This window comes from Nycticebus coucang, chromosome 3 (genome assembly GCF_027406575.1).
Source record: "Nycticebus coucang isolate mNycCou1 chromosome 3, mNycCou1.pri, whole genome shotgun sequence".
Taxonomy (NCBI): domain Eukaryota; kingdom Metazoa; phylum Chordata; class Mammalia; order Primates; family Lorisidae; genus Nycticebus; species Nycticebus coucang.
The window spans coordinates 60,957,793-60,980,796 of NC_069782.1; the positions used below are offsets into that span (position 1 = coordinate 60,957,793).

General features: G+C 41.2%; 1 pseudogene; it reads left to right on the forward strand.

Moving 5' to 3' along the window:
* The window catches only part of LOC128580969 (RNA-binding protein 39-like), a 67,484-nt pseudogene that overhangs the window by 8,377 nt on the left and 36,103 nt on the right, over positions 1 to 23,004 (forward strand).

Genomic DNA, 23,004 nt, shown 5'->3' on the forward strand with positions numbered 1-23,004 from the left:
GATGACAGCAGCTTGCAAATGCTAACAAAACCCAACTGAGGAATATTTATTCCTGAACTGAGGGAGGCGTCCAAAAGGACAGCCACTCAAAACTACGGGGAGCTGGGCAACCTGATGGAAAATTGAAGGGAAGGGATCCTGTCCAGGAACAAGACATTTTGAACTACCCAAAAGGGCGGGCACCTTCCCCCAGGCCAGGAGTGATTGAATAGATGGGAGCATTCCTGGTGGAGAATGTTGGAAGGGGTGGCGGTTCAGGCTGTGTGGTGAACTGGCAGGTCCCGATCCAAAAGGGAAACTCTGAACCATAAAACTCAGAATAAGGTCCCCTGAGCACTCCAGCCACAGGAACCGGCTACAGCCGCGGGACTCTTCAGCCGCAGGACCCGCCAGCAACCCCTCGAACCCAGCAGCACCCTCCCCCACAGCCTATTGCCGTCACCAATTTGCAGGAGAACCTGGGAGCAGAGTGGAAAGATTTGAGAAGCGTGGACTCCTGAACTGAGTGGGAAGGTCAGTCAAGGGTGCTGTCTGGAGCAGAACAGCCGAGGTTACACAACACTTAGGTGACAAACTTTTACAGAAACTCCAAAATGGCCATCAGCCATGGAAGGTGGTTACCATGGTAACAGTATAAACTGTGATTCAGGTATAAGCCTGGAAACCACTCACAACAACACCGGGTGTCCAGAAAGTATATTGCAGTATGAATATATTCCTACGGAAGTTGATCCCTACATCATACATATAGATGTATATTTCTACATACAAAAATAATATTTTTGTGTTTGGTGCCTTTTTTTTCTTTTCTCTTTTTCTTTTTTTTTCTGTTGTTGTTATTGTTCTGTTTTTTCCTTACCATTTTCTTGGAGCTTTTGTTAATTTTTTATTCTTACTTTTTATATAGATATATGTTTTATTTCTATTTTTTCTATTTTTAATTTCTTCTTTCTTCTCTTTTAACTTTTCTATGAGCACCATTATTTTTCTTTTTTTTCAATTATTTCATGATTATCACTATTTTTATTGCAGTTGTTTTTATGTTGCTGTTGCCGTGGGTGTTGTCTGTATGTCTATGTGTCTCCGTCTGTTTCTGTATCCATGGGTTCATGTGTCTGGTAACCTTTGCATCTGTTTATTTTCTCATTTGCTCTCAATGAGCTTGGTGTAACAACCTGCAACTCTGAGCTCCCAGCACTCCCCTCCACTCTCACTCTGAGGTCTGGAGGCCTGCCCCCCAGGAGTCCAGATTCTTGGGTGATTTCTCAAGAGGTGCAGACAGGACCTGGACTGCAGCTGGACAGTGCTGATTCTGCAGCACAGGAGTGAGGAGACAATGGTCAGCTAAGAGGGAATCACGCCGGAGCGGCGATGCCCCGAGGTGCAGAGCAGCAGCCGTCTTTAGCATTAGCAAGACCCACCCCCAGATATCTCATAGCCACACCTCCTGTCTCCATGGGCAATCAGATGAGGCCGGGCATCTTCTCAGATGGCAACCACCACGGAACAGACCTGGGACTAAAACACAGGCCCTGTGAGTAAAGGGTTTTCCTGAGGTGGTACTGGCCTGGGTGGAACGCAGTGACTAGAAAATGCACGCACAGAGCTGGGAAACTCCCAGAGTGGGGATGATCCAGAAGACCGCTCCATCAAGTGCCTGAGGTTGACAGGCCTCACCACCCCCTGCTAGATAGAGGCAGAGAGCAGCAGCCTGAACAAGCAGATACAGACTTCCCTGTGATTTAGGCAGGTGCAAACCTCTGGAGTATCTGCTCACTGCAGACTACTGACTGGGTCACAGCCCTGCGGGGCTAGCAGCGACTGAATGTGACAGAGCTGGAAGGTGGGGAAGGAGGCATCAACCTTCCAAACTGATCTATTTGCTGCGTGGCTCCTCCTGACTCCACGCAGCACTGGAGTAAGCCATATAATAGTAGTCAACAGACCCCTGTGATCCAGTTCCCAGAGACCTCTTAAACTCTCCCGCCGGAGACAGGTGCTGAATGAGACAATTGATTTGGACCTTTTGAACTGAGCCAATAGCCTGAGGACTATTCAGGTGGTGCCCTGGGTGTGTGGTTGTAGGAAGGTTTGATTTCCCTTTTCCAATTGTTGCTTGAGGTGGGCAGGGTGACTTAATTGCTGGTATTTCTCCACAGCTGAGACTTCAACCCAGAGTAACTGTTTCACTAGGGTCAAACAGAAACCAGCTGAAAACAAGACAGAACCACTTAGCCCCACCACACCAAACAGGGCCCCAGTTTCTCAGGCCACAACACTGTAGGGGTCCTCAACAAAGCTCCAGGGCAAAAATCAAAGGGAGTAAAACAATCATGGGGTGGAATCAGTGGAAAAACTCTGGTAACATGAATAACCGGAATAGATCAACCCCCCCGCCCCAAGGAAAGATATGGCAGATGTAATTGAAGATCCCATTCACAAATAACTGGCTGAGATGTCAGAAATTGAATTCAGAATTTGGATTGCAAACAAGATTAATAAAATGGAATTAGGAATTTGAGGAGAAATTCAAAAGTTGTCTCAAGAATTTAACGAATTTAAAGACAAAACCACCAAAGACTTAGACACACTGAAGCAAGAATTTGCAGCCCTCAAAGATCTGGAAAATATAGTAGAATCCCGCAGTAACAGAGTGGAGCAAGCAGAAGAAAGGATTTCTGACATTGAAGACAAAGCCTTTAAATGCTCCCAAACCCTCAAAGAGGCAGAGAAATGGAGAGCAAAAATGGATCATTCTCTCAGAGAGCTCTAGGATAAGTCGAAGAAGGCTAATATCCAAATCATTGGAATCCCTGAAAATGATGAAGTGGCCTCACTAGGCACAGAGGCTCTTCTCCATGAAATTATGAAAGAGAATTTTCCAGACATGCTGAAAGATTCTGAAATTCAAATAGCAGACAGCTTCAGAACCCCAAAATGACTCAACCCCAATAAGACATCTCCTAGGCATATCATAATTAACTTCATTAAATTTAAAATGAAGGAGAAGATTCTCAAAACATCCAGATGTAAGAAAGCCATTACCTACAAAGGGAAGAATATTAGAATGATTGCAGATCTTTCTGCTGAAACTTTTCAAGCAAGAAGAGGGTGGTCATCGACTTTTAATCTCCCAAAGCAAAATAACTTTCAACCCCAGATCCTGTATCCAGCTAAACTGAGTTTCATTTTTGATGGAGAAATTAAATACTTTAATGACATTCATATATTGAAGAAATTTGCCATAACCAAACCAGCTCTTCAGTATATCCTCAGACTTTTCCTCCATAAGGCTAACCCAATCCTCTACCACAAAAGCAAACTCACTCAGAAACTTTTGATCAAACTCCAACTTCCACAGTGGCTAAAGGATTAAAAATGTCCACTGGACTTTTGAAAAACTCGATACCCAAAATTTTACCAGACTTATCAATATTCTCCATTAATGTGAATGGCTTAAACTGTTCTCTAAAGAGGCATAGGTTAGCTGACTAGATACAAAAGCTCAGGCCAGATATTTGTTGCATACAAGAATCACATCTTAACTTAAAAGACAAATATAGACTCAGGGTGAAAGGATGGTCATCCATATTTCAGGCAAATGGTAATCAGAAAAAAGCAGGTGTTGCAATTTTATTTGCAGATACAATAGGCTTTAAACCAACAAAAGTAAGGAAGGACAAGAATGGTCATTTCATATTTGTTAAGGGTAACACTCAATATGATGAGATTTCAATTATTAATATCTATGCACCCAACAAGAATGCTCCTCAATTTATACTAACAGATATGAGCAACTTGATTTCATCCAGCTTCATAATAGTTGGAGATTTCAACACTCCTTTGGCAGTGTTGGATCGATCCTCCAATAAGAAGCTGAGCAAAGAAGTTTTAGATTTAAAACTAACCATCCAACATTTGGATTTAGCAGACATCTACAGATCATTTCATCCCAACACAAGTGAATACACATATTTCTCATCAGCCCACAGAACTTACTCCAACATCGATCAGATCTTAGGCCACATGTCTAACCTCAGTAAATTTAAAGGAATAGAAATTATTCCTTGCATCTTCTCGGACCACCATGGAATAAAGTTGAGCTCAGTAACAAGAGGAATATGAATACTCATACAAAAACATGAAAGTTAAATAACCTTATGCTGAATGATAGCATCAAGTATACAAATTCTCCCAAAAAAGAAAAGCCCAGGACCAGATGGCTTCACGTCAGAATTCTACCAAACCTTCAAAGAGGAACTAGCACCTATATTCCATAACCTTTTCTAAAACATAGAAAAGGAAATAATCTTCCCCAACACATTCTGTCAAGCAAATATCACCCTGATCCCCAAACCAGGAATGAATCAAACAAAGAAAGAAAACTATAGACCAATATCATTAATGAATATCAATGTCCTAGCAAACAGAATTCAGCAACACATCAAAGAAATTATACACCATAATCAAGTTAGTTTTATCTCAGTGTTACAAGGTTGCTTCAACATACATAAATCTATAAATATAATACATCACGTAAATAAAATAAAATACAAATACCATATGATTCTCTCAATTGATGCAGAAAAAGTTTCTGATAATATCTGGCATTCTTTCATTATCAGAACACTTAAGAAAATAGGCTTATATGGGTCATTTCTTAAACTGATATAGGTCATCTACAGCAAACCCACAACCAACATCAAATTGAATGGAGTAAAATTGAAAACATTTCCACTCAGATCTGGACTAGACAAAGATGCCCATTGTCACCATTGCTATTCAATATAGTACTGAAAGTCGTAGCCATTGCAATCAGGCAAAAGAAGGAGATCAGGGATATTCATATAGGGTCAGAGGAGATCAAGCTCTCACTCTTCATAGATGACATGATCTTATACCTGGAAAAGTTCAGGGACTCAACTACAACACTCTTAGATGTGATCAAGGAAGATAGTGGTGTCTCAGGTTACAAAATCAATACTTTCAAATCAGTAGCTTCTATATATACCAAAAATAGTCAAGCCAAAAATATAGTCAAGAACTCTATTTCTTTTACAGCAGTGCCAAAGAAGATGAAATACCTGGAAATTTATCTAACAAAGGATGTGAAAGATCTCTATAAAGAGAATTATGAAACCCTGAGGAAAGAAATTTCTAAAGATGTTAACAAATGGAAAAACTTAACATCCTTGTGACTGGGAAGAATCAACACTGTTATAATGTCCATACTGCCCAAAGCAATCTACGGACTTAATGCAATCCCTATTAAAGCACCAACATCATACTTTAAAGAACTTGGAAAAATAGTACTTCATTTTATATGGAATCAGAAAAAGCCTCAAATAGCCCATACATTATTTGGAAATTAAAGAAAAAGTCTTTTAAAGTCTTTAAAAGAGTTATCACATTATCAGACTTCAAGTTTTACTACAAATCTACACTGATCAAAACAGCATGTTACTGGCACAAAAATAGAGGTGTAGGTATATGGAACAAAATAGAGAATCTAGAGATGAACCCAGCCGCACATCATCATTTGATCTTTGATAAGCCTAACAAAACATGCATTGGGGACAGAAGAGGACAAGATGGCTGACTGGAGCCAGCCTGCGACAGAAGCTCCCATCCTGAGGGAAGGATGATGTCCAGAAAGTACTCAATGAAGCTGAATACTGGGAGCTGAGCTGAGAGAGAAGAGTGATAACTGTAGGTCACCTATGCTGAGGAAAGCTGTAACTCCAAGAAAGCAAACTTCAAGTAAAAATTTATCCCAAAGGAAAACTGTCTGTCCCCTCCTCAAGAAAGTTGTGGTTTTGTTTTTGTTTTTGTTTCTTTTTCTTTTTCTTTTTCTCTTCATTTGCTGCTGCACATTTTCTACAAGCGAGTGGTAAACTGAGGACCTCTTCTCCCACCCCATGGGTGAGAACTGTAGGAAGTGGGGTCTACTTCCCCAGAGGGACCCTGTTGTGACTCCGAACACTCTCTTGCCAGACATAAAAATTGAGCTAACGTTTTTCCTGCTATTCTGAACTTCCAGTCCACCTTTCCCCCCTTGCCTGATGAACCAGAAACCTAACCCCTGCAGAGACTGTGGGAGGAGGCTCAAGAGCAGCGCCCAATCCCCACTAAGCACCCCATCCCCCATCCACCAAAAGCCTGCTAGAGCTACGCATCTCACACCCTGCCCCCCAACCCTGCCCTCCCTGTCTCTGCACTGCACCCCAACCCAGCCAGAGCTGTGAGCCGACTGTGCCAAAGTCACTGGGTGCCAGGCCCTGCCAGACCATGTACAGCACACCTCACCCTGCTGCTGGATCAGTGTGCCCCACGCTCCTAGAGCTGCTCCTACAGCCAGAACTCCCTGGCTGTAGCAGTCACCTGGGAGCTGCACAGGGTCACTTCCCACAAAAATCCAGCAACAATAGAGTGATCCCACCACGGTCTAATCTTGGAGAAACACCTCCCCAACTCTGAGGACTACCTGAGGAAACCAGAACTCACTCTATAGGGATACCAGTGCTGCAGAGCGGCAGAGGAAAAGGCACAGTGGCTGAGGGAGAAAAGCATTTTCTGACTTATTACCATCAGGATTAGACTGAGTCCAAATGGAACACTCTCCATTGGCTACAGAGTACCCAAGGCAAGCAGGCCTCAGCTCCCCCAGCCAGCTGGTAGCAGAGGTTAGTGGCTGGGCTGCAGGGGCAGTGACCTTCCTTTGACTGACAGGCACAAACCCCCAGCACATCTGCTTATTGGAGAGAGCAGGACCTCAGCCCTGTGGGGTCACCAGTGACAGGGCATGAAAGAGGAGCAAAGTGAAGAAAGAGACCCAGGCCCCTGGTCCAACTCTGCTACCAGGAAGGCCTTTCTGACTCCACAGAGCATGGGAGCAAGCCAAATTTGAGCATCCAATAGACCTCCTCCATCTACTTGCTGGAAACCTTTTGAACTCACCCACTTGAAAGTTTATACTGACTATGTCAATTGGTTTGGAATTCCTAACCTGGACCAATCACCCAAGGACTCTCTTGGGTGGTACCCTGGTTATGTAGTTACAGGAAGAGTTGATTTTCCTCTTCCAGTTTTTGTCCATGGCAGGTGGGTTGTCTTTGTTGCTTGTATTTCTCCACAGCTAAGACTTCACCAGAGTTACTGATCCACTAGGATTGAACAAGAACCAGCTGAATACAAGGCAGAGCCACCTAACCCCACCACACCAAGCAGGTTTCCTCAGCCTGAGACTGTAATACTTTACGAGTCATTAGCAAAGATATAAGGAAAAAAATGCCATCATCAGTCCCAGATCCTAGACAAAGGGCTAGTTAACCACAACTCCAGAAACAATCAACTCATTTTCACATTACTTGCCCATCTAGCCAAAGGTGAAAAACAATCGCGAGCTAGAATCAGGGGGAAAACTCAGGCAACGTGAATGATCAGAGTAGATCAACCCCCCCAAGGAACGATATGACAGATACACCACAAGATCCCATTAGTAAACAAATGGCTGAGATGTCAGAAATCGAGTTCAGAATTTGGATAGAAAATAAGATCAACAGAATGGAGGTAAAGATGGAATTAGGGAATTTCAAGGAGTAATTCAAAAGATGTCTCAAGAATTCAATGAATTCAAAGACAAAATCACCAATGATTTTGACACATTGAGGCAAGAACTTGCAGCCCTGAAAGATCTGAGAAATACAGTAGAATACCTCAGTAACAGAATGGAGCAGGCAGAAGAAAGGATCTTGACATTGAAGTCAAAGCTTTTGAAGACTCCCAAATGCTCAAAGAGCAATAAAAGTAGAGAACAAAAATGGATCATTTTCTCAGAGAGCTCTGGGATAATTTGAAAAGATCTAATATTTGCCTTATAGGAATACTTGAAGGTGATGAGGTTGCTGCAAAGGATACAGATGCTTTACTTCATGAAATAATCAAAGAGAATTTTCCAGACATGCCCAGAGATTCTGAAATTCAGATAGCAGACAGTTTCAGAACACCAGCATGACTCAACCCAAATAAAAATTCTCATAGACACATTATACTTAGCTTAGCCAAAGTTATATGAAGGAGAAAATTCTGCAAGCAGCAAGACATAAGAAAACAATTACCTACAAGGGGAAGAACATTAGAATGACTGCAGATCTCTCTGCTGAAATCTTTCAAGCTAGAAGAGGGTGATCATCAAAATTTAATCTCCTTAAAAAAAATAACTTCCAACCCAGGATCCTGTATCCAGCAAAAGTTAGTTTCATCTATGATGGAGAAATTAAATACTTTAATGACATGCACATGTTGAAGAAATTTGCCATAACTAAACCTGCTCTCCAGGATATTCTTAGACCTATCCTCCATAATGAACAGCACAATCTTCTACCACCAAAGTAAACTCACTCAGAAACTTTTGATCACATTCCAACTTCCACAGTGGTGAAAGGATTAAAAATGTCCACTAGACTTTCAAAAAACTTGATACCCAAAATACTATCTGGCTTATAAATACCCGCAATTAATGTGAATGGCTTAAATTACCCTCTAAATAGGCACAAGTTGGCTGACTGGATACAAAAACTCAGGCCAGATATCTGTTGCATTCAAGAATCTCACCTTACCTTAAAAGATAAACATAGACTCAGGGGGAAGGGATGGTCATCTATAACTCAGGCAAATGGAACTCAGAAAAAAGCGGGTGTTGCAATTTTATTTGCAGATACAATAGGCTTTAAAACGACCAATGTAAGGAAAGATAAGAATGGTGACTTCATATTTGTTAAGAGCAACACTAAACATGATGAGATTTCAATTATCAAAATTTATGTACCCAATTAGAATGTGCCTAAATTTATAAGAGAGAATAACATACATGAGCAAATTGATTTCCTCCAGCACCATAATTGTCGGAGATTTTAACACACCTTTGGCAGTGTTGGATAGATCCTCCAAAAAGAAGCTAAGCAAAGAAATTTTAGACTTAAACCGAACCATTTGACATTTGCATCTAACAGACATCTATAGAACGTTTCATCCTAACAAAACTGAATACACATTCTTCTCATCAGCTTGTGGATCATCCTCCAAAACTGATCACATCTTAGGTCACAAGTCTAACCTCAGCCAATTTAAAAGAATAGAAATCATTCCTTGTATTTTCTCAGATCATCGTGGAATAAAAGTTAAACTTAGTACCAACAGGAATCTACAGACTCATACAAAAACATGGAAACTAAATAACCTCAGGCTGATTGATAACTGGGTCATAGAAGAGATTAAGAAGAAAATTACCAAATTTATAGAGCAAAATGGTAATGAAGACATGAACTATCAGAATCTCTAGGATACCACAAAGGCACTCCAAAGATGGAAATTTATAGCATTGAAAACCTTCCTCAAGAGAACAGAAAGAGAAGAAGTCAACAACTTAATGGGACATCTCACACAACTGGAAAGGGAAGAACATTCCAACCCTAAACTAAGCAGAAGAAAATACATAACTAAAATTAGAGCAGAACTAAATGAAATTTGAAAACAAAAGAATCATAGAACAGATCAACCAATAAAAGAGTTGGTTTTTTGAAAAAGATCAATAAAATAGATAAACCTTTGGCTCACCTAACCAGAAGCAGAAGAGCAAAATCTCTAAATTCATTGATCAGAAATGATAAAGGCTAAATAACAACAGACTCCCCTGAAATTCAACAAATCCTTAATGAATATTATATCAAACTCTATTCACAGAAGTATGAAAATCTGAAGGAAATAGTTCAATATTTGGAAACATGTCACTCTCCTAGACTTATCCAGAAAGAAGTTGAAATGTTGAACAAGCCTACTACAAGTTCTGAAATAGCATCAACTATAAGAAATCTCCCCAAATGGAAAAGCCAGGGACCAGATGGCTTCACATCAGAATTCTACCAAACCTTTAAAGAGGAACTACTACCTATATTATTTAACCTTTTCCAAAATGTAGAAAAAGAAGGAATACTTCCCAACACATTCTATGAAGCAGATATCAACCTGATACCCAAACCAGGAAAAGACCCAACAAGAAAAGAAAATTATAGACCAATATCTCTAATGAATATTGATGCAAAAATATTCAATGAGATCCTAGTAAACAGAATCCAACAACACATCAAACAAATTATACATCACAACCAGATGAGTTTCATCCCAGGGTCCCAAGGATGGTTCAATATATTTACATCCATAAATATAATACATCACATAAACAAATTAAAAAACAAAGACCATATGATTCTCTCAATTGATCCAGAAAAAGCTTTGACAATATCCAGCATCCTTTCTTAAAGAGAACGCATAAGAAAATAGGTATAGAAGGAATATTTATTTAACTGATAGAGGCCATCTACAACAAACCCACAGCCAATATCATATCGAATGGAGTAAAATTGAAATCATTTCCACTCAGATCAGGAACCAGGTAACGATGCGCACTGTCTCCACTGCCTTTTAACATTGTAATGGAAGTCTTAGCCACTGCAATCAGGCAAGAAAAGACAATCAAGGGGATCCAAATAGGACTAAAGGAGATCAAACTGTCACTCATCACAGATGATATGATTATATATCTGGAAAACCCCAGGGAATCAATTACAAGACTCCCAGAAGTGATTAAGGAATACAGCAGCACATCAGGATACAAAATTAACACTCACAAATTGTTGGTAGCCTTTATATATACCAACAATAGTCAAGGGGAAAAAAACAATCAAGGACTCTATTCCATTTACAATAGTGCCAAAGAAGATGAAATACCTGGTAGAGTATCAAACTAAGGACATGAAAGATCTCTATAAAGAGAACTATGAAACTCTGAGAAAATAAATAGCTGAAGATGTTAACAAATGGAAAAATATGCCATGCTCATGGCTAGGAAGAATCAACATTGTTAAAATGTCTATACTACCTAAAGCAATCTACAGATTTAATGTGATCCCTGTTAAAGCATCTCTATCATACTTTAAAGACCTGGGAAAATTAGTACTTTGTTTTATATGAAAACATAAAAAAACTCAAATAGCCAAGACATTACTCAGAAAAAAAAAAAATCAGGAAGAATCACGCTTCCAGACTTTAGACTATACTATAAAACAATAGTGATCAAAAGAGCATGCTACTGGCACAAAAATAGAAAGGTAGATATAAGGAACAGAATTGAAGACCAAGAGGTGAACCCAGACACTTATCATCATTTGATTTTTGATAAGCCTATTAAAAATATAAATTGGGGAAAAGATTCCCTATTCAACGAATGGTGCTGGGTAAATTGGCTAGCGACCTGTAGAAGACTCAAACTGGACTCACACCTTTCTCCTCTAACAAAAATTGACCCTCACTGGTTAAAGGACTTAAACTTAAGACATCAAACTATAAAAATTCTTAGACAGAGTGCAGGGCAAATGCTTGAAACAATTGGCCTGGGAGAATACTTTAGGAAGGGGACATCCCGAGCAATTGAAGCAACATCAAAAATACATCACTGGTATCCCATCAAATTAAAAAGCTTCTGCACTGCCAAGAACACAGTAAGTAAAGCAAGTAGACAGCCCTCAGAATGGGGGAGGATTTTTGCACGTTGTACTGCTGACAAAGGTCTAATAACCAGAATTCACAGAGAACTCAAACTTATTACTAAAAAAGGAACAAGTTATTCCATTTCATTGTGGGCAAGAGACATGAACAGATGCTTCTCTGAAGAAGACAGGTGCATGGCCTACAGACACATGAAAAAATGCTCATCATCTTTAATCATCAGAGAAATGCAAACCAAAACTTCTCTGAGATACCATCTAACTCTAGTCAGAGTAGCCCATGTCACAAAATCTCAAAACCATAGATGTTGGCGTGGATGTGGAGAAAAGGGAACACTTCTGCACTGCTGGTGGGAATGCAAGCTAGTATGTTCCTTTTGGAAGGAAATTTGGAGACTACACGGGGATCTAAATGTTGACCTGCCATTTGATCCTGCAATTCCTCTTCTAGGTGTATATCCAAAGGACCAAAAATCATTCATTAATACAGATATTTGCACCAGGTTGTACACTGCAGCTCAATTCATAATTGCCAAGTCATGGAAGAAGCCCACTGATCATGAATGTATTAATAAATTGTGGTATATGTATACCATGCAATACTATGCCCCATTTAAAAAAATGGAGACTTTACCTCTTTTATGTTTACATGGATGGAGCTTGAAAATGTTCTTCTTAGTAAAGTATCTCAGGAATGGAAAAAAAAATCTTCTCAGTACTACTGTGAAACCAATTTATAAATCTCACACTTGCATATGAAAAATGAAACACAACTATAGCCTAGGATGAAGGAGGGCATAGGAGGGAGAGGGGAAGTGAGGAGGGTGGGTTGATAGAGGGAGGGTTATTGCAAGTACAAGTTGGATTTATCAGGCGTAGAACACAAATGTCTTAATGCCGCAATTGAGTAAATGAGGTGAAAGCTATGTTGATTAAAAGGATGAGCACTCCAATTTGTACAAATAATCAACACATTGAATCCCATAATAGCATAAATGTATTTATGATCTATGTACAAATGACTTAATAAAAAAATTAAAGCTCATAAAGACAAAAATAAATAAATAAATAAATAAATTCTCACTGTAATGATTACAAAAAAAACATGCATTGGGAAAAAGAATCTCTATTTAAAAAATGGTGCTGGAAGAACTGGCTACTGACTTGTAGAAGACTGAAAATGAACCCTCATCTTTCACCACTAACAAAAATTGATTCTTGTTAGAGAAAAGATTTAAATTTAAGACACCAGGCCAGGGACTCTGCCAGAAACCGTGCGGCCCTGCCAGGCCTCTGCACACAGGCCCTAGCCAGGGACTCTGCCAGCAACTGTGTGGCCCCACACCCCATGCCCACCAGACCTCTGCAAGCCCACCCCAGCCGGGGACTCCACCGGTAACTATTCGGCCTGATGCCATGCACACACCAGGCCTCCGCCCACCCTGGCCAGGAATGCCGGGAGCCACACAACCCGCCTCCTTACTCCTGTACCCTCTGTGCCTCCACACCAGCCCTGCATGTCTGGCCAGGGACTCTGGAATCTGCGTGACCCATGTCCTCCCTCTGGAACCTTCCCTGCCTCTGCGTGGAGCCCTCGTCCTGGCCAGAAAATGTTGTAGCCCCAGGCTCTCTGTGCCAAAGTCACCGGGCACCAGGTGCTCTGAGAACCATGTACACCATCCCCCACCCTGGAGGTGGATCCAGGTGTGCCACAATCTGGAGCTGCTCCCACAGCCAGAACTCCCTGCCCAGGGCACTTCCAGAGGAGCTACACAGGGTCACTCCCTGCAAAGATCCAGCAACAATAGAGTGATCCCGCTGGGGTCTAATCTTGGAGACACACCTCTGCAACTTGAGGGCAGCCAGAGGCAATGGTGAAAAAGAATAATGGGGCAGAATCAATGTAAAACTCCGGTAATATGAATAGTCAGAGTAGATCAACTCCCCCAAGAAACGACCAAGAAGACACAGCACAAGATCCCATGCATAAACAAATAGCTGAGATGTCAGAAATCAAATTCAGAATCTGGATAGCAAATAAGATCGAATTAGAGCAAGTCATGATTGCAAGAGGGACTTTACCTAACAATTGCAATCAGTGTAACCTGGCTTATTGTACCCTCAATGAATCCCCAAAAATAAAAAAAAAAAATGCCATGAAAAAAAAAGATCGAATTAGAATTTCATGCATTAATAAAAAATATCTCAAGAATTCAACAAATTCAAAGACAAAATGACCAAAAATTTTGACACATTGAGACAAGTTGCAGCCCTCAAAGATCTGAGAAATACAGTAGAATCCCTTAGTAACAGAATGGAGCAAGCAGAAGAAAGGATTTCTGACATTGAAGACAAAGCTTTTGAACATTCCCAAACTTACAAAAAGGAAGAGAAATGGAGAGCAAAAACTGATCACTCTCTCAGAGAGCTCTGGGATAATTCAAAGAAAATCAATATTCACCTTATAGCTATCCCAGAAAGCAACGAAGTGGCTTCACAAGGCACAGAATCTCTTCTTCATGAGATTATGAAAGAGAACATTCCAGACATGCCAAGAGATTCTGACATTTAGATAGCAGACAGTTTCAGAACTCCAGCATGACTCAAACCGAATAAGATATCTCCCAGACACATCATAATTAATTTCAGTAAAGTTTGGGGGCGGAGCATGATGGCAGACAGGACGGACGTGTAGCCCAACTCTCCCAAGCCAGCAGGTGAGAGGAAAGGCGGTCTGGACCTTCCCTGTGTGTGGATTATTGGAGTGGACAGACAGCTGGAGATGCCCAGAGAACTGGTAGATTGCTATATATGAGGGGTAATTTAAAATCACAGACTCTGTTGTAGAGATTCTTCCCTGCTCGGCCGTGCCGGGCAGCAGGCCCTTCCAGTACGGACGTCAGCAACATGTAAATGCTGACAAAACCCAATTGACAAATAATTATTCCTGAACTGAGGGAAGCATCCGAAAGGAGAGCCATTCGAAACCACAGGGAGCTGGGCAAACTGTTGGACAATTGAAGGGAAGGGATCCTGCCTGGGAAACAGATATTTTCAACTATCCAAAAGGGCGGGCACCTTTCCCCAAGGCATTGGAGGGGGCTGGCGGTTTAGGCTGTGAGGCAAACTGGCGGGTGCTGATCCAAAAGGGAAACTCTGAACAATAAAACCCACAATAAGTCCCCCGAATGCTCCAACCATGGGACCCGGCTTTGGCTGCTAAAGCTGGAAGCTACTGAAGCCGCGGACCCGGCTTTGGCTGCTGAGGCTGCGAACTTGGCTTCAGCCCTGGGAGCCAGCTACAGCAGATAAAACTGCAAGCCCACCAACGACTGTGTGAAATGAGCACCACTGCCCCTAAAGCCGATTGCAGTCGCCAGTTTGCAGGAGAACCTGGGAACAGAGTGGAAAGACTTAAGAAGCATGGACACCTGCACTGAATGGGAAGGTCAGTTGCAAGTGCTGTCTGGAAAAGAACAGCTGAGGTTACACAATTCTTAGGCGACAAACTTTTGCAGAAATTCCAAAATGGCAATCGGCCATGGAAGGTGGTTACCAGGGTAACAGTATAAACTGAAAATCAGGTATAAGCCTCGGAACGACTCACAGCGCCACCTGGTGCCCAGAAAGTATATTGCAGTATGAATATATTCCTACAAAAGTTGATCCCAACAACAGACATATAGATATATATAGGTATATTTCTACACGCAAGAATATTTTTGCAGTTGGTGCCTTTTTTGTTTTGTTTTGTTTTGTTTTTTGTTTTCTGTTTCTTTTTTTGGTTTTCGTCGGGGTTTTTTGTTTGTTTGTTTTGTTTTTGTCTGCTTTTTCCTCACCATTTTCTTAGAGGAGATTTCGATAATTTTTTATTATTACTTTCTATATAAATAAATTTTTTATTTCTATGCTTTCTAATTCTAATTTCCTCTTTCTTCTCATTTAACATTCCTACTAACGCCACTTTTTTCTCTCTTTTTTCCTTTCTTTCAATTATTTTACAATTATCACTATTTTTATTGCAGTTGTTCTTATATTGCTGTTGTCGTGGCTGTTACCTGTATGTCTATGTATTTCTGTCTGTCTCTGTATCTATGGGCCCATGTGCCTGTTAACCTTTGTATCTGTTTATTTGTTCATTTGGTCTCAATGAGCATGGTGTTACGACCCGCAACTCTGAGCTCCTAATACTCCCCTCCACTCTCACCCCGTGATCTGGAGACCTGACCCCCAGGAGTCCAGATTCTTGGCTGAACTCTCGAGAGGTGCAGACAGGACCTGGACTGCAGCTGGCCAGTGCTGACTCTGTAGCAAAGGAGTGAGAAGACGACGGTCGGCTAAAAGGGAATTATACTGGAGCAGTGGTGCCCCGAGGTGCAGAGCAACAGCCGTCTTCAGCAATAACAAGGCCCACCCCCAGATATCCCAGAGCTTCTCCTCCTATCTTCCTGGGCAACCAGGTGAGGCTGAGCATCTTCTCAGATGGCAACCACCATGGAACAGACCTGGGACTGAAACACAGGCCCCATGAAAAAGGGTTTGGCTGAGGTGGCACTGACCTGGATGGAACATGGGGACTAGAAAACACACCCACAGAGCAAGGAAATGCCCAAGGTGGGGATGATCCAGAGGACTGCTTTACTGAGCCTAAGACGCACCTGGCCCTCAGGGGTCACCAGCCTATAGACAAAGGAGGCCAAGCCAACAACTGATCGTGCTGCGAATACAAACCCACAGGACTAAAGACAGGGCCTGACACACAGGTTCTGGGAACTCAATCAACCTCTCCTCTGAAGAAGAATCTAGCAGGGTCAGAAAAAAACTCCCACCGCGTTGTTCTGTTCACCAAGTAACATAAACTAAGGGTGGGGCTGGAACTGAGTGAACACCTCCAGCCTCCATCAAGTGCCTGAGGTTGACAGGCCACAACACTCCCTGCTGGATAAAGACAGAGAGTAGCAGCCTAAACGAGCAGACACAGACTACCCTGTGACTTAGGCAGGTGCAAACCCCTGGAGTATCTGCTTACTGCAGACAACTGACTGGTCACAGCCCTGTGGGGATAGCAGCGACTGGGTGTGACACAGCTGCAAGGTGGGGAAGGAGGCATCAATCTTCCCAGACTGATCTATTTACTGGGTGGCTCTTCCTGACTCCATGCAGCACTGGAGCAACCCACATTAGAGCAGTCACCAGACCCCTGTGATCCAGTTCTCAGGGACCTCTTGAACTCTCCCACCCGAGGCAGCTGCTGACTGAGACAAATGATTTGGACCTTTTGAACTGAGCCACTCACCTGGGGACGATCCAGGTGGTGTCCTGGGTGTGTGGTTGTAGGAAGGTTTGATTTTCCTTTTCCATTTGTTTCCTGTGGTGGGTGGGGTGACTTAACTTCTGGTATTTCTCCACAGCTGAGACTTCAACCCAGAGTAACTGTTTCACTAGGATCAAATAGAAACCAGCTGAAAACAACACAGAACCACTTAGTCCCTCTACACCAAACAGGGCCCCAGTTTCTCAGGCCACAGCACTGTACGGGTCCTCGACAAAACACCAGGGGAGAAATCAAAGGGAGTAAAACAATCATGGGGTCGAATCAGTGGAAAAACTCTGGTAACATGAACAACCAGAATAGATCAAACCCCCCCCCCAAGGAAAGGTACGGCAGATGTAATTGAAGATTCCATTCACAAACAACTGGCTGAGATGTCAGAAATCAAATTCAGAATTTGGATGGCAAACAAGATTAACAAAATGGAACTAGGAATTCGTGGAGAAATTCAAAAGCTGTCTCAAGAATTAACGAATTTAAAGACAAAACCACCAAAGACTTAGACACAAGAATTTGCAGCCCTCAAAGATATGAAAAATACAGTAGATTCCCTTACCAACAGAATGGACCAAGCAGAAGAAAGGATCTCCGACATTGAAGATAAAGCCTTTGAATGCTCCAAACTCTCAAAGAGGAAGAAAAATGGAGAGCAAAAATGGATCACTCTCTCAGAGAGCTCTGGGATAACTTGAAGAAGGCAAATATCCGACTCATAGGAATTCCTGAAACAGAGGAAGTGGCCTCACTGGGCACAGAGGACCTTCTGCATAAAATTATGAAAGAGAATTTTCCAGACATGCCTAGAGAACCTGAAATTCAGATAGCAGATAGCTTCAGAACCCCAGCACGACTCAACCCCAATAACACATCCCCAGGCATATCATAATTAACTTCACTAAAGTTAATATGAAGGAGAAAATACTCAAAGCGCCCAGGCGAAAAAAAACTATTACCTTCAAAGGGAAGAACATTAGAATGACTGCAAATCTCTCTGCTAAAAGTTTTCAAGCCAGAAGAGGGGGGTCATCAACGTTTAATCTCCTCAAGCAAAGTAACTTTCAACCCCAGATCTTGTAACCACCTAAAATGAGTTTCATTTATGATGGAGAAATTAAATACTTTAATGACATTAATATGCTAAAGATTTTTGCCATAAACAAACCAGCTCTTCAGGATATTCTCAGACCTATCCTCCATAATAACCAACCCAATCCTCTACCACAAAAGTAAACTCACTCAGAAACTTCGGATCAAACTCCAAATTCCACAATGGCAAAGGGATTAAAAATGCCCACTGGAATTTTGAAAAACTCAATACCCCAAATTTCACCAAACTTATCAATACTCTCCATTAATGTGAATGGCTTAAACTGCCCTCTAAAGAGACATAGGTTAGCTAACTGGATACAAAAACTCAGGCCACATTTGTTGCATACAAGAGTCACACCTTAACTTAAAAGACAAATACAGACTCAGGGTGAAAGGATGGTCATCCATATTTCAGGCAAATAGTAACCAGAAAAAAGCAGGAGTTGCAGTTGTATTTGCAGACACAATAGGCTTTAAACCAACAAAAGTAAGGAAGGACAAAAATGGTCACTTCATATTTGTTAAGTGTAAGACTCAATATGATGAGATTTCAATTATTAATATCTATGCACCCAACCAGAATGCACCTCAATTTATAAGAGAAAGTCTAACAGACATGAGCAACTTGATTTCCTCCAACTCTATCATAGTTGGAGATTTTAACACTCATTTCTCAGTGATGGATCAATCCTCCAACAAAAACCTGAGTAAAGAAATTCTAGATTTAAATCTAACCATTCAGCATTTAGATTTAGCAGACATCTACAGAACATTTCATCCCAACAAAACTGAATACACATACTTTTCATCAGCCCACGGAACTTACTCCAAAATTGATCACATCTTAGGTCACAAGGCCAACTTCAGTAAATTTAAAGGAATAGAAATTATTTCATGCATCTTCTCGGACCATCATGGAATAAAACTTGAGAAGAGTAACAACAGGAATCTGCATATGCATACAAAAACATGGAAGTTAAATAAACTTATGCTGAATGATAGATGGGTCAGAGAGAGATCAAAAAGGAAACTGCCAAATTTCTGGAACAAAATGACAATGAAGACACGAAATATCAGAACCTCTGGGACACCGCAAATACAGTTCTAAGAGGGAAATTTATTTATAGGACGGCAAGCATTACTCAGGAGAACAGAAAGAGAGGAAGTAAGCAAGTTAATGGGACATCTCAAGAGACTGAAAATGGAAGAACACTCCAACCCCAAATCCAGTAGAAGAAAAGAAATAACCAAAATCAGAGCAGAACTAAATGAAATTGAAAACAAAAGAATAATAAAACAGATCAATAAATCAAAAAGCTGGTTTTTTGAAAAGGTCAACAAAATAGATAAACCTTTGGCCAACCTAATCAGTAAAAAAAGAGTAAAATCTCTAATCTCATCAATAAGAAATAACAAAGACGAAATAACAACAGACTCCTCAGAAATCAAAAAAATCCTTAATGAATATTACAAGAAAATTTATTCTCAGAAATATGAAAATCTGAAGGAAATTGGCCATTACTTTGAAACACGTCACCTTCCAAAACTTATCCAAAATCAAGTGGAAATGTTGAACAGGCCCATATCAAGTTCGGAAATAACATCAACCATACAAAATCTCCCCCAAAAGAAAAGCTCACGACCAGATAGTTTTACGTCAGAATTCTATCAAACCTTTATAGAGGAATTAGTACCTATATTGCTCAAACTGTTCCAAAAGGTACAAAAAGAAGGAAGACTACCCAACATGTTCTAAGAAGCAAACATCACCCTGATCCCCAAACCAGGAAAATACCCAACAAGAAAAGAAAATTATAGACCAATATCACTAATGAATATAGATGCAAAAATATTCAACAAGTTTCTAACAAACAGAATCCAGCAACATATCAAACAAATCATACATCATGACTAACTCGGTTTTATCAGAGGGTCTCAAGACTGGTTCAATATATGTAAATCTATAAATGTAATTCAGCACATAAACAAATTAAAAAGCAAAGAACATATGATTCTCTCAATCGATGCAGAAAAATCTTTTGATAACATCCAACATCCCTTCATGATCAGAACACTTAAGAAAATTCGTATAGAAGGGACATTTCTGAAACTGATAGACGCCATCTACAGCAAACCACAGCCAATATCATATTGAATGGAGTTAAATTGGAATCATTTCCACTTAGATCTGGAACCAGACAAGGCTGCCCATTGTCTCCATTGCTCTTTAACATTGTAATGGAACTTTTAGCCACCGCAATTAAGGAAGAAAAGGCGATCAAGGGTATCCACATAGGGTCAGAAGAGATCAAACTTTCACTCTTCGCAGATGATATGATTTTATATCTGGAAAATACTAGGGACTCTACTGCAAAACTCTTAGAAGTGATCAAGGAATACAGCAACGTCTCAGGTTACAATATCAACATTCATAAATTGGTAGCCTTTATATATACCAACAACAGTCAACTTAGAAAACATTTAAGGACTCTATCCTATTCACAGTAGTGTCAAAGAAGATGAAATACTTGGGTGTTTATCTAACAAAGGACGTGAAAAGTCTGTATAAAGAGAACTATGAAACTCTAAGAAAAGAGATAGCTGAAAATGTTAACAAATGGAAAAATATACCATGTTCATGGTTGGGAAGAATCAACATTGTTAAAATGTCCATAATACCCAAAGCAATATATAATTTCAACAGAATCCCCATTAAAGCTCCACTGTCATACTTTAAAGATCTTGAAAAAAAAATACTTCGTTTTATATAGAATCAGAAAAAACTTCGAATAGCCAAGACATTACTCAAAAATAAAAACAAAGTAGCATGAATCATGCTACCAGACCTCAGACGATACTACAAATCAAGAGTGATCAAAACAGCATGGTACTGGCACAAACACAGAGAAGTAGATGTCTGGAACAGAATAGAGAACCAAGAGATGAATCCAGCTAATTACCATTATTTAATCTTTAACAAGCTAATTAAAAACATTCAATGGGGGAAAGATTCCCTATTTAACAAATGGGCTGGGCGAACTGGCTGGCAAACTGTAGAAGACTGAAACTGGACCCCCACCTCTCACCATTAACCAAGACAGACTCTCACTGGATTAAAAACTTAAACCTAAGACATGAAACTATAAAAATACTAGAAGAGAGTGTAGGGAAAGCCCTAGAAGAAATTGGGTTGGGCGAGTTTTTCATGAGAAGGACCCCCGGCAATTGAAGCTGCTTCAAAAATACAATATTGGGACTTAATCAAACTAAAAAGCTTCTGCACAGCCAAGAACACAGTAAGTAAAGCAAGCAAACAGCCCTCAGAATGGGAAAAGATATTTGCAGGTTATGTCTCCGACAAAGGTTTAATAACCAGAATCTAAAGAGAACTCAAACACATTAGCAAGAAAAGAACAAGGGATCCCATCACAGGCTGGGCAAAGGACTTGAAGAGAAACTCCTCTGAAGAAGACAAGCGCACGGCCTTCAGACATATGAAAAAATGCTCATCATCTTTAATCATCAGAAAAATGCAAATCAAAACTACTTTGAGATATCATCTAACTCCAGTGAGACTAGCCTGTATCACAAAATCCCAAGACCAGAGATGTTGACATGGATGTGGAGAAAAGGGAACTCTTTTGCACTGCTGCTGGGAATGCAAATGAATACATTCCTTTTGGAAAGAGATATGGAGAACACTTAGAGATCTAACAATAGATCTGCCATTCAATCCTGTAATCCCCCTACTGGGCATATACCCAGAAGACCAAAAGTCACATCATAACAAAGATATTTGTATTAGAATATTAATTGCAGCCCTATTCATAATTGCTAAGTCATGGGAAAAGCCCAAGTGCCCATCGATCAATGAATGGATTAATAAATTGTGGTGTGTGTACACCATGGAATATTATGCAGCCATAAAGAAAGATGGAGAGGGGGGAGAGACAAGATGGCGGACTGAACCCAGCTTTCAACAGAGGCTCCCGTCCAGAAGGAGAGTTAAGGGACAGGAATTTAGTAAGTATCCTGGTGGACTTGAGCCTCACCAAGAGAGAAGGTCGAAGAACGCACATCAACACCGCTGAGGCAAGCTGTGATCACAAGGACACAAACAAAAGGTACAAAATCCACCACCAAGCGGACGGGTGTCCCCCTCCCCCATGGGACAAGCTCAAGAGCCCCACAATTAAACAAGCGGGCAGAAATTAAAGGCCTTCCCACTACACTCCACGGGAGAGACCTTCTTTTTTTTTTTTTTTTTTTTTTAATTTTTTTATTAAATCATAACTGTATACAATGATATGATTATGGGGCATCATACACTCACTTCATAAACCATTTGACACATTTTTATCACAGTGGTTAACATAGCCTTTCCGGCGTTATCTCAGTTACTGTGCCAAAACATTTATATTCTACATTTACCAAGTAAAAACTGGACCTACCTCCCCTACTGGGGTGCCATGGCGTTCTCCTGCCAGGCATAAAACTGAATAAAACTTTAAAAATCCTTTGCCGGCAACCCTGAATCCCCAAAACTCCCCTCCCGCCCACTGAGGTCTGGAGGCCAGGCCCCCAGGAGTTCGGATCCTTGAGTGATTTCTCAAGGGGAGTGGACAGTCCCCGAGATGCGACTGGTCAGCATTGACTCTGAGGCATGCGAGTGAGGAGAGGGCACCGGGCTGAGGGGGAGTCACGCCTCAGCAGCTCTTCCCTGTGGTGTGGTGCAACAGCCCTACCCGTGCATCAATACAGTCAGACATAAAACTGAATGAAACTCTAGCTTCCCCCCCCACTCTCACTCGGGGCCTGGGGACCTGTCCCTCAGGAGTTCGGATCCTTGGGTGATTTCTTGAGGGGAGCGCAAAGTGCCCAAGCCGCGACTGGTCAGAGCTGACTCTGAGACACACGGGCGAGGAGAAAGCACTCTACTGAGGGGGAGTCACACCTCGGCGGCACTTCCCTGTGGATTAGGTGCAGCAGCCCTCCCGGGGCAACATTACGGGCCGGGCATAA